At 33.3% G+C, this 15,068-nt stretch overlaps 2 protein-coding genes across 2 annotated transcripts in view; one reads left to right on the top strand and one right to left on the bottom strand.

The window, feature by feature from the left end:
• LOC127728308 (divergent protein kinase domain 1B-like) overlaps positions 1-15,068 on the top strand; it is a 302,906-nt gene that overhangs the window by 178,052 nt on the left and 109,786 nt on the right. The gene's annotated exons all lie outside the window — the stretch shown is intronic.
• LOC127728341 (temptin-like) overlaps positions 12,914-15,068 on the bottom strand; it is a 40,366-nt gene continuing 38,211 nt past the window's right edge. The window contains exon 5 of the transcript XR_007994075.1: positions 12,914-13,049. The gene's annotated coding sequence lies outside the window, so the exon portion shown is untranslated. The remainder of the gene's footprint in view (positions 13,050-15,068) is intronic.

Genomic DNA, 15,068 nt, shown 5'->3' with positions numbered 1-15,068 from the left:
ATACATATTTCTTTGTTTTCTAGCAATGTGCAGTTTACTATCCATATATCCGTATACTGAAAAATCCTAACTTTATGATTTTTCAGTATAAGGATATGGATAGTAAACTGCACATTGCTAGAAAACAAAGAAATATTTATGCCAACGTTAAAAACGTTAATTATGTTATAAAAATAGACAGGAAATACAAAAAAAGATTTGAAAAACATTGATAAACACAATTTTAATCTGCTAACCGAATCCCTGTGGTCAAATCCACAGTTGACATGTCGTAACTAAGGAGTGCTATTATCCATGATTATCCGAAGGATGCAATAGAATAGAAAATGAAACAACACCTATCTCAAAACTTCACTTTAATGCGATATTATCCTAATTTAAAGCGTACACGTAACGGAATAATCTTCAGCTTGAGAGTACTCATTCGTATGACGTCATGTTTTGATATAATGCGCCAAGATCATTCATGAAATTTCGCGGAATTTTATTTTATTTTGATTTTATACATTTTTTAAGATCTTATGCATTAATTCTTTTTGTTATGCATTAGAATAGAAATAACGGTTCTGTAGTTTCTTTTTCAATTTCAATTTGAACACAACGAAATCCACATAGTGTTTGTGTAACAGCCACTATGTTCCGTCAGTTACTTTGTTCCGGCGGAACTTTTCAACTAGTTATTTCGTTCCGATGGAACTTTCCAACTAGTTGTTTTATTCCGAGTGCAGTCGAAAAGTTCCGGAAAAAAGTAGCTAGTTGAAAAGTCCCGGAACAATGTAGCTAGTTGAATAGTTCTGGCGGAACAGAACAACTAGTTACATCGTTCCGAATATACCATATTTCGTCCTTTTTGTAGAAAGAGGGGGAAGAATGAGTATCAGTATATATAAGAGCAAATCATTAATTTACAAGAATACCCAACGCACTGAAAGGGGTTTCTTTGGGGACAAATATGCTAAATTTAAGTTGTATTTCATAGCTCAAATAAAACGGAATAAGTTGCATTATCATGCAAATTTAGTATTCATAGTACCCTCAAGAGAGGGAAGAATACCCCCTCCTCATGTGGTTCTTTGCATCAATTCTCCAAATGGAACTTTGTGACTGGTTGATAAGTTCCGTTGGAACTTTTGGGCTAGTTTGTTAGTTCCGGTTTTGACTTATTTGCCAAAGAGGAACTTTGTGGCTAGTTGATAAGTTCCTTTTGACTTTTGTAATCAGTATCTTGGTTTCCCTTTGAAAGGTTCAAATATAATATGTTGAGCTTTTACTTTGCATCAATCCTCCAAATGGAACTTTCTGCCTGGTTGATAAGTTCCGTTGGAACTTTTGTGCTAGTTTTTTAGTTCCGGTTTTGACTAATTTGGCAAAAAGGAACTTTCTAACTAGTTGATATGTTCCGTTGGAACTTTTCAACTAGTCACTTTAATCCAGTGGAACTTTTAAACCAGAAGAAGAACAAAATAACTAGTTAATAAGTTCCTCCGGAACTTTTCGGCTAGTTGGTTCTTTCCGCCCGGAACTTTCCAACGTCGGAACAAAAGAGCATTTACATTTGCACATAGGTTACGATACATTTTGATTTACGTGGGAGGTAAAAAGTAACAGCCATTAATATGTACATCTCTGAGTCTGCGCTAAGTATAGATATACCGAGAATTTATCACATTGTTGTTTACAAAGCGAAAGAAGCAACGTCATATTAGAATTGTAGATTAAAATCGTCTCTTGATATAAAATGAATATTTGTTGGTGATCGCTTCAACCATTAAGCTACATTTGGACGTTTCTATAATTGTTCTATCTGATTTAAGATTTTCTACAGAAACCAACAGTTTCTTTTATCAAAGTTATTGTTCACATGTATCATATGACGTCAGTTCTTTTATTCCCTTTTCAAAAGTGAGTAAATTGTGTTCAATATATATAGAAATACGGAAATGATATTCCAGGCAAAGCATTTCCTATTCCTTATGCCTTATGATCAAATTAAAGTCATCTATTCGAATGTTTTACGGGCGCATTATCTGGTTGCAATTATTATATATTCTGTGTCACGAAAATATTCAATTTGTGAACACAATCTCACCTAATACGACCAATCACCGAATTATTTACTTGTCAATAGCAACACGATAGATACTACCATTGGTACTGTTCACTCTCCAGGAGCACCTGACTTGATCTTTTTTTATTTGGGTTCGTGTTGTTCAATCTTTAGCTAGTTTTATGTGTAGTATTTTATAGACTGTTTTTCTTAAAGGAATTGTGCTTTTTGTCTTTCTTTCGTGGTGTTTTCTCATTGTCTCCATGGTATCTTGTTCCATATTTTCACATAATTTGTACCAATGTATTTTATAGAAACTAGGAAAAAACCCGTACGAGCGCGGCTTGAAGACTACTTGAAATGTTTATGGTGATACACAGCTTGGGTTGGTGTTTCTCAAACTGTTTTAATGCACTGATTCATTATGTTTTTATTAGTTTGTCAGTTCTTCATCCATAGGAGCTTGAATGTCCAACTAGTAGCTTCTGTCTCGGTGTTACACAGGTGCTCCTAGAATGGAGGAAATAACTCAGAGATGAAGAAGACAACCTAGAACACTGAGGATTAAAACATTTCTCAGTGGTGCTAGTTTGCAGTATTTTTTTTCTCGAAAGATGCGAGTCAAGTTCTGTCTCTGTGTGATACAGGTGTTCTAAGAACGGAGGAAATAACTCAGAGAAGTAGAAGACAATCTAGAACTCTCTGATGATTTAAAACATTTCTTCGGTGGTGCGAGTTTGTAGTATTTTTTTTCGAGTGGTGAGAGTTCTGTCTCTGTGTGACACGGCTGCTCCGAAAATTTACTAAAAGAAGAAGAAAACAAGAAAACAGTCTAATGATTAAACACATTTCTTCGAGTTTGTTTAATTTCTTTTTTTTTTTGAGTGGTGCGAGTTTGATAAAGTGATATGCAAGTTGTAATAACTAGTGAGAGTGTTTGAGTGGTGCGAGTTGGCTGTGGGTCGAGTTGGCTGTGGGTCGAGTTGTCGGGCAGTATGTCGACTGAACATGCGCGAAGGCGTATAAGACACGGATCGATAACGGTCTCCGAATTTGAATATTTTCTCAAAAATTGGCGTTTTCTGTGGAAAACAGATTGTTTCAAAGACAAATTTAGGAAGTACAAAACACTACATTTATACGTCATATCACAAATATTTCCGACTTTGTATGGGTTCAGAGGAGTTGCGGCTCAATGAAATCGGTCTCTTCCTTTAGTAGTATAGGTGGCACGGTAGTATTTCCTGGCCCATAATGGATAATGATAGCCTTTTTAGGATTTTCACCACTTTCTAGCACTGCCAAAAATTCTACATAGATATAAGAAGATGTGGTATGAGTGCCAATGAGACAACTCTCCATCCAAGTCAAAATTTATAAAAGTAAACCATTATAGGTCACAGTACGGTCTTCAACACGGAGCCTTGGCTCACACCGAACACATACACAGTTAACTGAAGTACTTTCATTTTACGAATCAGAAATAAATTTGAATAGGTATCATGACCGTTTACTTTTTTTGCTATTTTTAAAAACCTAAGGCCACTAGTGCTAATACTACCTGTATGTAAAATTATTTCATATTTTTCTACACCTGATTCATCCCTCAGTTTGGAAAAGTATGTTCAGTTGATACTGTATTTTTTGTCCAATCACACTGTTCAGATACATTGACCTAAGTAGGGTACACAAAAGAGCCACCTAAATTCTGGAATGCAAATACTACCGTGCTACCTATAGATTTAATATTATGTTAAAAAGTGTTATATAAAACTGAGAATAACTGGTTGAGCTCATAAAGTTTCTCCAGTTCGCTAGGCCAGGTAAGGTAATGACAATTAATTTGAAAACATTATATACTTCTGTTATTTCATTGGCGTTTTCCTCCTTGACAGAAAACAAAGCTACCATTAATGTTAAGTACTTTGGCAGTTTATGAAATTGATATATCAAAATAGTCTCAGATGTATGTTTACATGTGATTATACTTTAGACATACTCTTTGTAAATCTAAGAACGTCTTTCCTCCTCAACTATTGCATCAATTTGATCATTAGTTGACCAATAGGGTTTAACTGCATTCTAAATTCAAGCATGTCAGTGGTTTACTCGTGGCTTCTAACATCAGGAGAGTTAAAATAATGACATTTATGAAAATACACAAACATTGAATACACCAGTTTTAGATAAGGAAAAGGTATATCACCTCAAACTTGTCAAGCCCCCTGTCGCATTTAAAATGAGCTGTCCATCCATTCACCGTGAGATCTGGAACAATGGTAAATGTCCCATGGAAACCACCATTCCAAGTTTGTGTGATTTTAACTCCTTGTGTTGCACCATTTGCAACAGACAAAATGGCCAAAAGGTATGTAAAGATGATCATTCTGAAATAAAACTTTCTTTTACCTTTGTTGAAATAAAGAAATTATTGTCATAATATATATCAACAAAATGTAAAACGATGTGGGTGAACGTAACTCAATCGTTAAAAAACACAATAAATGTGTATATACCTAATTAGATAATTACCCGATCTACCAGTATGCCTCCGCACTCCAATACTAGTGAATGAACCACGATCTATTTTTCTTATCAGTTCATACGTCGATATATAGAGTTTTGATAGTTTAAGACGCGTGGCGCATAAGTTTGTTTCTGAAAGAAAGAAAACATGCTAACGTTCAGGTAAAATTAGCTTCCAAAATAAGTCAAATGTGCAAGCGATTTTACGAGAAAAAGACAATTTTAATTACATATTTAAAAGTTTATTGGTACGAAAATTGGTTCATGGGTTATGAGAATGAGATCAGGCTGATAAGTACTCAGGTCCATTAAGTAGAACAGGTATTGATTTATTACTATCATTTATGCCATTATGTTACATATTGCCAAGTCTCAGATTGACAAATAAATATTGTGACATGCTCGCCAGCTTGCATGCACGCATCCACAAAAGAACCTGACTTTCAAGATCGAGTATCCCGAGTATGAAAGTACAAATTTGTGACAGAAAATCGTTCCTTAATATATTATTTGAAATAAATTTCTCTTCAGTTGTTTTCTATTGTTTATTTCGATACAACGCCTTATTTACAAAGTGCACTCATATAGGTTCTGAATGAAAATATAACTTTATAAATTTTGTGCGCCCGAAGCGCTGTTCTGAATTGACCTTGATCAGGAACGCTCGAACCTAAACATTTGAAAGTTAATACCTAAAAACGGACCTAAAATAATAGCCAAATTCATCTACGCTGCTCTTAAAACGTTTTCTTTATTCTAGTTGAGCTGGAAAATGAAAACGCTTAACAGAAAACTATAGATTGAGCAACACGAACCACAACAAATCTTAAGTGATGTCAGGTGTTCCTGGAGGGTCAATAGTTCCTGTTCCACAAGTAACACCTACAGTCTAATTTTCAAAGTCGGTAATGAGTCATAATCGATCGGTGGCTACTGATCATTGAATTGAGGATAGGTAAATTGTCTACCCTAAGACATTGACAAACCAATAAACCATCGCTACGTGCGAATTCTCTATAACCTTAATATACTACCGAATATGAGTTTGAAAAGTAAATAGATTTTTAGAAAAAGGAAACACATAAATTAAATTATTTCCTCTTCAACTTATAGTACCATATTGTTCTTCGTTGTAAGTAAAATACGAATATACTCTCATTCAATGATGTCATAAACAATGATATGCTTTCCCCAGCTATCCTTATCATCCGTTACACAGATATTTCATTCTACAGTCAACCCTATCATAATGGTGTGAGTAAAATGTAAAAAAGAAATGACTTCAACACAGTTATCGAAAATCCTTGGTTCAAAACCTTCCTTTAATCTCTGTCAAGAACATTTTGATAGGAAACGCTACGCGACATGTCGTATCAATTCGGAGTTTAGAGTGTGAACTAGGCCCCTGCCTCACAAACTTAAAATAAAATTTCTTCTGACTTTTATTAAGTTTGTGAGATAATTTGAATAGTTTACACATCAACAACATCTAGAAAAATGTGCTTAATCCTATAGTATGGGGACCTCCTTGGTCGATTGGTCGAAGTGGTGATCACTAGCATGTCGACACTGAGGTTATATGTTCGGATCCCACTCATGGTAAGAAGGTACATTCAACTCCGATCGACTAGATTGGCAACTTTTCCTGTCGAAGGTAGGTGGTTCTCTGTGGAGACTCCGGTTCCCTCCAACAATAAAAAACCGTCTGCCATGATATTGTCAAGGGTGCAGAATGTTGCGTTTAACACCAACAATCAACCAATCATACAAGGATTTCTTTTTATATATATATATTGTTTTTCTTTTTGCGATTTTGATATTGTATAAATGATAGGCTTTTTTTGTTTATGCATGTTTCCACAGCGTGGTTTACTAGTATTTCTAGATTTCTTGCTTCTTGTTTGTAAGTCAGGCACTCCAATTTCATCTGGTTTTAATCTTTTTTATAACAAAGCTTATTTGGCAATAGAGTACTGATAGTTTCCAGTAGGTTAATGTCCCCCCCTCTTCCCATTAATCTGCTTCCTCAAACATTTGTTTTATAAAAACAAAAACAGACGACTTGGTCTGATATTCAAAAGATTATAATCCTGGTATGTTTGATGAATTTTTTTTTGAATATAGTTATATTTAAGAGAATTGTTTAGCTATATCAAAAACAGTAGAAATGAATTGAATTAGTCTTAATTTCCTTGCTTTGCAGTTTTAAATTTTCAGGAATCTTCATCTGATTGTGAGAAAAGAGCCTGGGTTATCTTGACATTAGTCTAGTGAACGATTTTTTTTGTTTATATGAAACGGTATTCTTTCATCTTTACATTATGTGAACAGTCGGAACAATAAATTATTAAGTCATGTTTAGTCTTTCAGTCAATGTTTAGATTTATTGACTGCGGTAAATTCAGAACTGTTCAGAAAATTCGCTTATAGTCAAATCAGTACTGTTCAGTAGCTTTACAGTCGATTCAGTATTTTGTTAATTTGTACAGGTAAATAACAATTACTGAACAGTCTAAAGGATGTTCGTTACTCTAGTTTTTGACTTTTTGTGAGATTTTCTGAATCCTACTTTTCTTTTCATAATTCTATTACATATAGTTTAAAAAGCCTTTTTTGAAAAATTTATAAAATCGTTGTTATTTTCCATAGTTTTTGAAAGAAAAGAAGTGTCAATGTTAAATGTATATAAAATCTAGAGAAAATCATTTGCCGCCAAATGTTCAATTGATTATATCTCAAAAACAAGGACACGGACCTTTCATTTGTTTTTGTTTTTTTGCTTTTTAAGTTTCGTTATTTATATACTTTCAATTCATAACAGTCTTTTAAAAAACCTATTAATCTGAAACAGTGGAGCGACATCTTTAACATAGACTGATCTTAATTGACTACAAGCGAACGGCCTGAACAGTACTGAAAATGACCGCAGTGGATAAATCTGAAATTGATTGAAAACTTGAATCGACTAAATAATTCATTGTTCAGCCTTTTTTAATTGACCGTGCGAGGGCTTAACAGGCAGTCAAGGTCGTTAAACACTCCTTAGTAGTTCAGCCTTTTTAGAGCTATTCGGATCAAAATGACCGTTAAAGACTAAAATTTGTTTACCCTATGTTATATTTGATGATTCCTTATTTCAAGTGTCTTTATTTTCAAATAGTAGTATATGAACTCAACATAGATACCAGTCTTAAATTATATACACCAGACGCGCGTTTAATCGCCAAAAGACTCATCGGTGACCCTAAAAAAAAGATTAAAAAGGCCATATAAAGAACGAAGTTGAAGATCATTAAGAACCCAAAATTACTACTGAGGAACACGCACAGTGATATGACATATTAACTTCTATATCGTGTATGGATAAAAGGACTGTGATGTAGGAATTATAATATATATTTTGTTCAGAGATAGGGATTGGGTCTCTGATAATGCAACCGGCCCTGATTGAGAAACAAATAAGTTGTATATGTGTAAATGACCATCACAGAAATTTAAAACAACGTTGTGTTTTGTTGAGATTGTCTGGATGGAAATCAACACGTTTTTGTTTAACTATTTTATTATTTACCATATCAATCCATTTATAATAAAAAAAATAATTGTTCGTGGCTTAACGCTTTTGAAAACTTAAATGATGATGATGGGTGGCTGTTTAACATCCAGGACGATAACATGTTAATGCGATATAGGAATGTAAACCCTGCAAATACCAAAGTCTTTGGTTTGACCCAGCCGGGGTTCGAACACACGACCAACACCACTCCAGTCAAACACACTACCACCGATGCGGTTACTTGATCTCAGATGTTTTTCGATTAACATTCCTCTATCACTCATTCCTTTAAAAAATGGTTAGCATGTACCAAATAGTGGAAATCTGAGGTACAATATAGCTGTGTCTAAGTACTAAATGCTTTTTATGTTTTGTCCGTTCACTGAGTACCAAATAAACTAATTATAGATGAATTAACAATTTTATTTCAGAGTTGAAAGTATGACAATGATGACAGTTTAATCAATTTTATTTTACAAAATCACAGAGCACAGTAAATATTTCACATGTTTCACATACAATGTACATCAACAACTTGGGTGCATTTGTTATTTCAATATAAAAAGTTCAGATATGTTGGGGTTTTTTTTCTTCTTGTTGTAGTTCTCCAATTTAGTTAATGTTGTACACTGTCTGATGTATTACGTTTTATTTTGTTTTCTGTATAATAATTAGTTTCAAGAGGTGATCCTACACTGTCAAATGTCAAACAGCCTGCATATTTCTGTGTTCTTTTTCTTTTTTTTTTTTGATATAAAAAATTAAGAGATGAGGTATGATTGCCAATGAGACAACTATCCACCAAAGTTCAAATGAAGTGGATGTAGGCAATTATAGGCAACCGTGCGGCCTTCAACAATGAGAAAAACCTATACCGTATAGTCGGCTATAAAAGGCCTCGACAAAAAAATATGAAACAATTCAATTAAAATAACGGCCAAATTTAAAACAAAACAATTTAAGAAAAACAAATGTGACCGACATGAACCAATGACAACCACTGGATTACAGACTCCTGACTTGGGATAGGCACATAATAAATGTGGCGTGGTTAAACATGTTTGTGTGCGCTCAAAACTTACCCCTAACCTGGGACAGTGGTGAAACAGCACAACATAAGAACAAACTATAAAAAATCAGCTGAAAAAGGCTTCACTCATCAGATCGATACAAAACAGAACAATCAAACAAAAACACAGACCGGACGTGGCAGGGTTTTTATCCATCCCTCATCTCTAACAACGAAAAGGACACTAAGTACAGATCTGAGAGTACTCTCAGTTACTAACAGCTAGTTCAAAGCCAATAACAACTAATAAAAAAAATTATGTATCTAAGACTAAAATATCAATCAGTAAACATCCAACATCCAATGGATTTAGTATAAAGACGTCATTAACAATCAAAGAAAAACATGACCTTGTGCAATGCCACAATAAAGCTATCAACAGATTGTAGTACCGTTAAAGTGCTTATGTGAATAACAAAACTATTTAGTATGATTTCAATTTACTGATAACAAGTTTAGAAAGTATTTTATGAGATATACAGGGAATACAATTTACATTAAACAATGGGAGGTTGGTTGTATCGAAGTGATATTTTCGTCTACCGAATTATTTAACTTAAAATATATTTACGTACAAATTCTTGAAATGATAGAAGAAAGAGTTAAGTTGATAATGATGGTTTGCATAATCATGGTCTTTTTTGTTCAACTCTGCATTGAGGGTGTTTTTTTTTAGCAATTTGAGTTTCCATCAGGTTTGCTTGTAGAATTATTTTGATTTAGATCTGTTGACCGATACGTTGAATCAGTGTCTCATCCCATTACCGTCATTTTTTTGCGATCTAAGATCTTTTAGATACCAAAATAGTAAATAGTAGTCGGATCTGTAACTTATACAGATTGTGACGTTTTGAATGATTCTGGATTCGCATGGTGGAGATGTCTGCATAGCAAGAGACGCTTATCTTGTCTCGCTACTTTTGGAGTTCATGCAATTTCCTTGGTTTCTGTTTGTTACCTGGGAGATACCAGATCTCAGCTTTTCCTTAAATGATAAAAAATATCTCTATAAGTACATTTCATAAGCACCTTGGAGTTGCCTTAAATAGTGACGCAAAATGGAACAATCATATCGAAAGTATAAAAACAAGTGTGAAGAAATACTCTAATGTTCTGCGCAAACTTAAATGCCGACTTTCTCGAAATAATATAGAAAAACTCTACCTACTTTTTATTAGACCCATTTTTTAATATGTCAAGTAAGTGTAAGATAATTATAGGAAATATCATTCAAATAAATTAGAAAACTTACAATTAGAAACCGCAAAAATTGTAACAGGTGTACCAATTTTCACTAAAACCAAGACTTTGTACACTGAGGTTGGCTTGGAATCTTTATATTTTTGACGAAGAAGATGTTCAATAATATGAATAAAAAAAATGCACCTGAGTACCTGTACCATCTTGTTCCCCATAAGTACAACCACAATACGAGAATGAAATAAGGTTGATTTCAAAATTCGCTACATCGACCATATATCTAAATTTAAGAAAGAATTGAAAAATGATATAGTGTCCACAGAAAAGTTGTAACGTATGATCTGTACGGTCCGAGTAAACTGACCATTATTTTAACTCGATTGCGATGCTCCGTTTCATTTTTAAACTTTGACTTTTCAAATCTAATATTATACAGGATCCTTCCTGTCAGTTTGGTTCTGATAATGAGGATGTTCATCATTTCTTTTTCGTTTGTCCAAAATACACTACAAGTAGAGAAACTTTACTCCAAATCTTAATTGGAATACCGAAAACTTTGTTAAAGATACTTAACTGTTAAATTGCGGAGAATTTAAAGTTTCGAATTAACAAAATCTTCTAATTTTCATAAAAATGTTCAAGATTTTTTTAAAACGTCACACAGATTTCTAGCACCTTCATAAAGTGTAATTGATACTGGCGCGGACGATCAACATCAAAGCCCAAGTCATCATCACAGAAAACTATGATTTCTAAATCTTTGCTTTTTCTTTTTCTTTAATTTTTTATTTATAGTTCGTATAATATTTTATGAATTTGTTCGTTTTAAATGTATGCTCAAAATATTATTATTATTATTATATATACTCATATTGTATTATGGAGAAGGCTTCATAAGTATGATTTACTTGTGTCTCATCCATTTTGCTTAGACTTAGCAAACGCAATTTTTTAAACTAAACTAGGGAGATCTCATTGCACTAGAATGTTCAACAGATCCTGCTTTATTTGAAAAAAAAATTGATTGCAAAAGGAAGTGGATAAACTTCAAATACATATACATAAAATATATTCCCCAAAAAATAAGCATAATACCGAAGTCTTTCAATATAAGTATATCTATTTTGAGCAAGCTTTCAGTAATTGTGAACATTTATTTTTTCGAATCAGTAACCATGTCAGGAGTTTTTGTCTAGCTATATCTTATGCAAAAATCTTTTGGGAGTTTGATGAATTTAGACCGGGTGCGTAATCGCAATTCAAATCAAAACTCAGTCAATTTGTCACAATCGGGAATAGGACACAATCAATAAGACTACATAAAGATCAGACGACTTAACTAGAATCTAAAGGTCAGACCGCGAAAACATGTCATTAGTGAGTCAAGACACCGACACATCGTATGGAGCAACCAACTGTTGCTGGTGACCGTCAAACTTATGTAGTGTCGATTTCATTTGTTCGTCCTAATAACTCTGTAGGAGCATTCTTTTTGTTATTTTTAACATTGCCATATAAGCGGGAGGTTTGGCTAGCCATAAAACCAGGTTCAACTCACCTTTTTTCCCAAAATGTCCTGTACCAAGTCAGGAATATTGCAGTTGTTATTAGATTGTCCGTTTCTATGTATGTTTGCGCTTGCTATTGTTGCAGTTCAGTGTTTCAGTTGTTCCGTTGTTTTCCTATTATAGTTGATGTGTTTCCCTCGGTTTTGGTTTGTGACCCAGATTTGTTTTCGCTTAATCGATTTATGACTATTGAACAGCGGTATACTACTGTTGCCTTTATTCAGGAGCACACCCTTGATAACGAAGTCTATATAGAGCTAACATGCACGAGCGTAACGTATTAATTGAGATATGTAAACGCCATACGACGGAGCAGAGTGTATTTTACTGTTGAGGAATGGGAAATTTTTCTCAATTTGGAAGTTGAAATCATTACGTTTGTTATAGATTCTAGTTTTCTAGATCTATCTGTATTAATATCGAGCAAAACATCAAGATATGAAGCAGACCTTCTACTTTCGTAAGTATCCTTAATATAAAGTTAATTGGTATATATGTCATGTAAACACTCATTAAAATATGAGTTATTGAGTGACAGAAAATCATCAATATATCTGAACTCAAAATTATAGAACTTTTAATTTTGCAATATGGAAGGCATTTGTCTTACTTTATTAAATGTCGAATTCTTGTCGGTTTTTGTATCGTGAGAAAGCTCTCTTATTGACATATTATACCCTATATCTGCCGATCCCAAACCATACATCATTTATAAGTTTGAAAATATTACAAAAAAGAAGGTAGCTCTCAGAAACTGTAATCCTAATAAAGATTATATATCAGACGTGAATATCATGGTATTAAAATAAAAAAACATTGATAAAACATATGACATTAAAAAAATATCTAGCCTGATCGTAAATGTCTGATTTCACCGTGGCACACGGAAGGCCACGTAGTGTTGTTTCTAGTAGACAATTGAATTTTTTTTATATATAAAAAAATGGTAAACTTAAGGCTTTTTAGAAACATTTTGTTTCAATGTAAGGTGATAAAAAATTGAAAATGACACAATAATTCAACGTAGTTCATATAATCGTCTAAAGTGAACTTTAAAGTTGTTTTTGGCAAGACAAACTTGACCTAACCCATCATTTCCTTTTGTAAGTACTAGATCCAAGTTAGGAATATGATGGTATCCAATTATATTTAAATCGATTATAGTCGACGAAGCACATATTTGAGTAGAGCAAGGAAAGTTGAGATGCAAGAAAATGCTTCATGTTTATAAAATAGTTTAACAAGCAACACAGGCTGAAAACCAGCCTGTACATTAGGTGATGCTCACTTCGGACATTGATTATATCCTTGATTACGTCATTTGCATATGCAAGAGGGACGAAAGATACCAGAGGGACAGTCAAACTCATAGATCGAAAACAAACTGACAACGCCATGGCCATAAATAAAAAGACAAACAGACAAATAATAATTCAGATGACACAATATAGAAAACCAAAGACTAAGCAACACGAACCCCACCAAAAACTGGGGGTGATCTCAGGTGCTCCGAAAGGGTAAGCAGATTCTGCTCCACATGTGGCACCCGTCGTGTTGCTTATGTTATTACAAATCCGGTAAATAGTCTAATTCGGTAAGTACATTTGTGAAAAGGGAGGGTATTGTAGTTACGACATAAGGAACATATCCGATATCATCTATGAAACGGTTATTCCATAACGGTCAACCAACTCGTGATGGCGTCCGTCAACTGTCAACTGGTTCACAAATACCTTCAATGATAAGACAAATGACAATGTAATAAACTGACATAATTATATCTACAAATCATTTAATACTAGAGTGGTGTAAACGACATACTTATTGTAGCTAAATGATAACTAAAACTTATTAAATGTTATGATTATGTAACTAAAATAAACTTCAAAATTGATTGAATGTCGGCTATACAGTGTTGTACATTGGTATCAAGTTTAAATCAGTATAAAGTGACACGACCAAATTGTTTTCTTTCTATATGTTATTGTTTAAATAGATAAATAAAAAGATAATTTTCAATAAATAGTCTGTGAAAATGTATTGCATTTCGTCTTCCTACTGGAAATGATTGTCATCAGATTTCAAAGAACGTTTCATGTTAATGTAAGTTTTCGGTTTTTAGGCATGATCAGTTTGGCGCGTTTTTCTTATTGTTCGATGGCTTATTGTTCGCTAGCTTGATACACCTTATTGTTCGCTAGCTTGAGTCTGGTATACAATCAACAGAGAAAAAAATTGTTGCGATTTTCTTAAAATAATTGATCAAACTACAGAGAAAGTGAAGCTACTCCTATTCTAATGCCTGCAGCCAATTATGAAATTTGTATTTTTTACTTGTATGTAAACTGAATACACATGGCTCTGTTATGTATTTTCGGTCGGGTCTCTTATCTATTCCCTGTCACTGGCGTGACCTCTAATAGGTAAAAAGAACCAATATATTCATTGCATGCATGTTTTGTGGGTATAAGGCGAAAAGGTCTGATTATTCGAATTTCAATTGGCACTGATAACAAGTACATTTGCACTTAATTCGTGTTCTTTTAGAAATAGCAGATCATGGTACTGTATATCCATCATGCATACCTCTGATTTCTTGTCCTCATGTATCTCCTGTGTTTTATCACCACTTTAACGTTTGTAAAAGGTTTTGTATGTTCAAATATTTAGGCCCCGAGCATTAATTTTCAGTAAATAATCTTGTGCGGTAAAATTGGTACCGTTTATGTAGTTATTATCATTTTATTTGTTTTCATTTTTGATATTTATATTTTTACATTTATTTAGTAATTTCTGAATAAGAAAATGTTAATCAAAAGATTTGAAGATTATAGTTTCGATCCTAAGTTTTTCTTGTCTTTTTGTTTTGTTTTCAATTTGTATGTGATTATTACTATATTTGTAATAAGAATAGATCTTTTAACTTGTTTGTTTGTTTACTTTCGAATATAACTTGTATTTGAATAAATACTATTTTAAAAGCGTTTATCACCTTGAAAATTTTGATGGACATTGGTTTGTTTTTAATTGTGAGGATTTGAGTAAGGAGACATTTCATCTGTTCCTGATGTAAATAGAAAATGGAGAAGATGTATAGATTTT

This window comes from Mytilus californianus, unplaced genomic scaffold, assembly GCF_021869535.1.
Source record: "Mytilus californianus isolate M0D057914Y unplaced genomic scaffold, xbMytCali1.0.p SCAF_2, whole genome shotgun sequence".
Classification (NCBI taxonomy): domain Eukaryota; kingdom Metazoa; phylum Mollusca; class Bivalvia; order Mytilida; family Mytilidae; genus Mytilus; species Mytilus californianus.
Note: the sequence above shows the minus strand (reverse complement) of the source record. Positions and strands in the feature narration are given on the sequence as shown.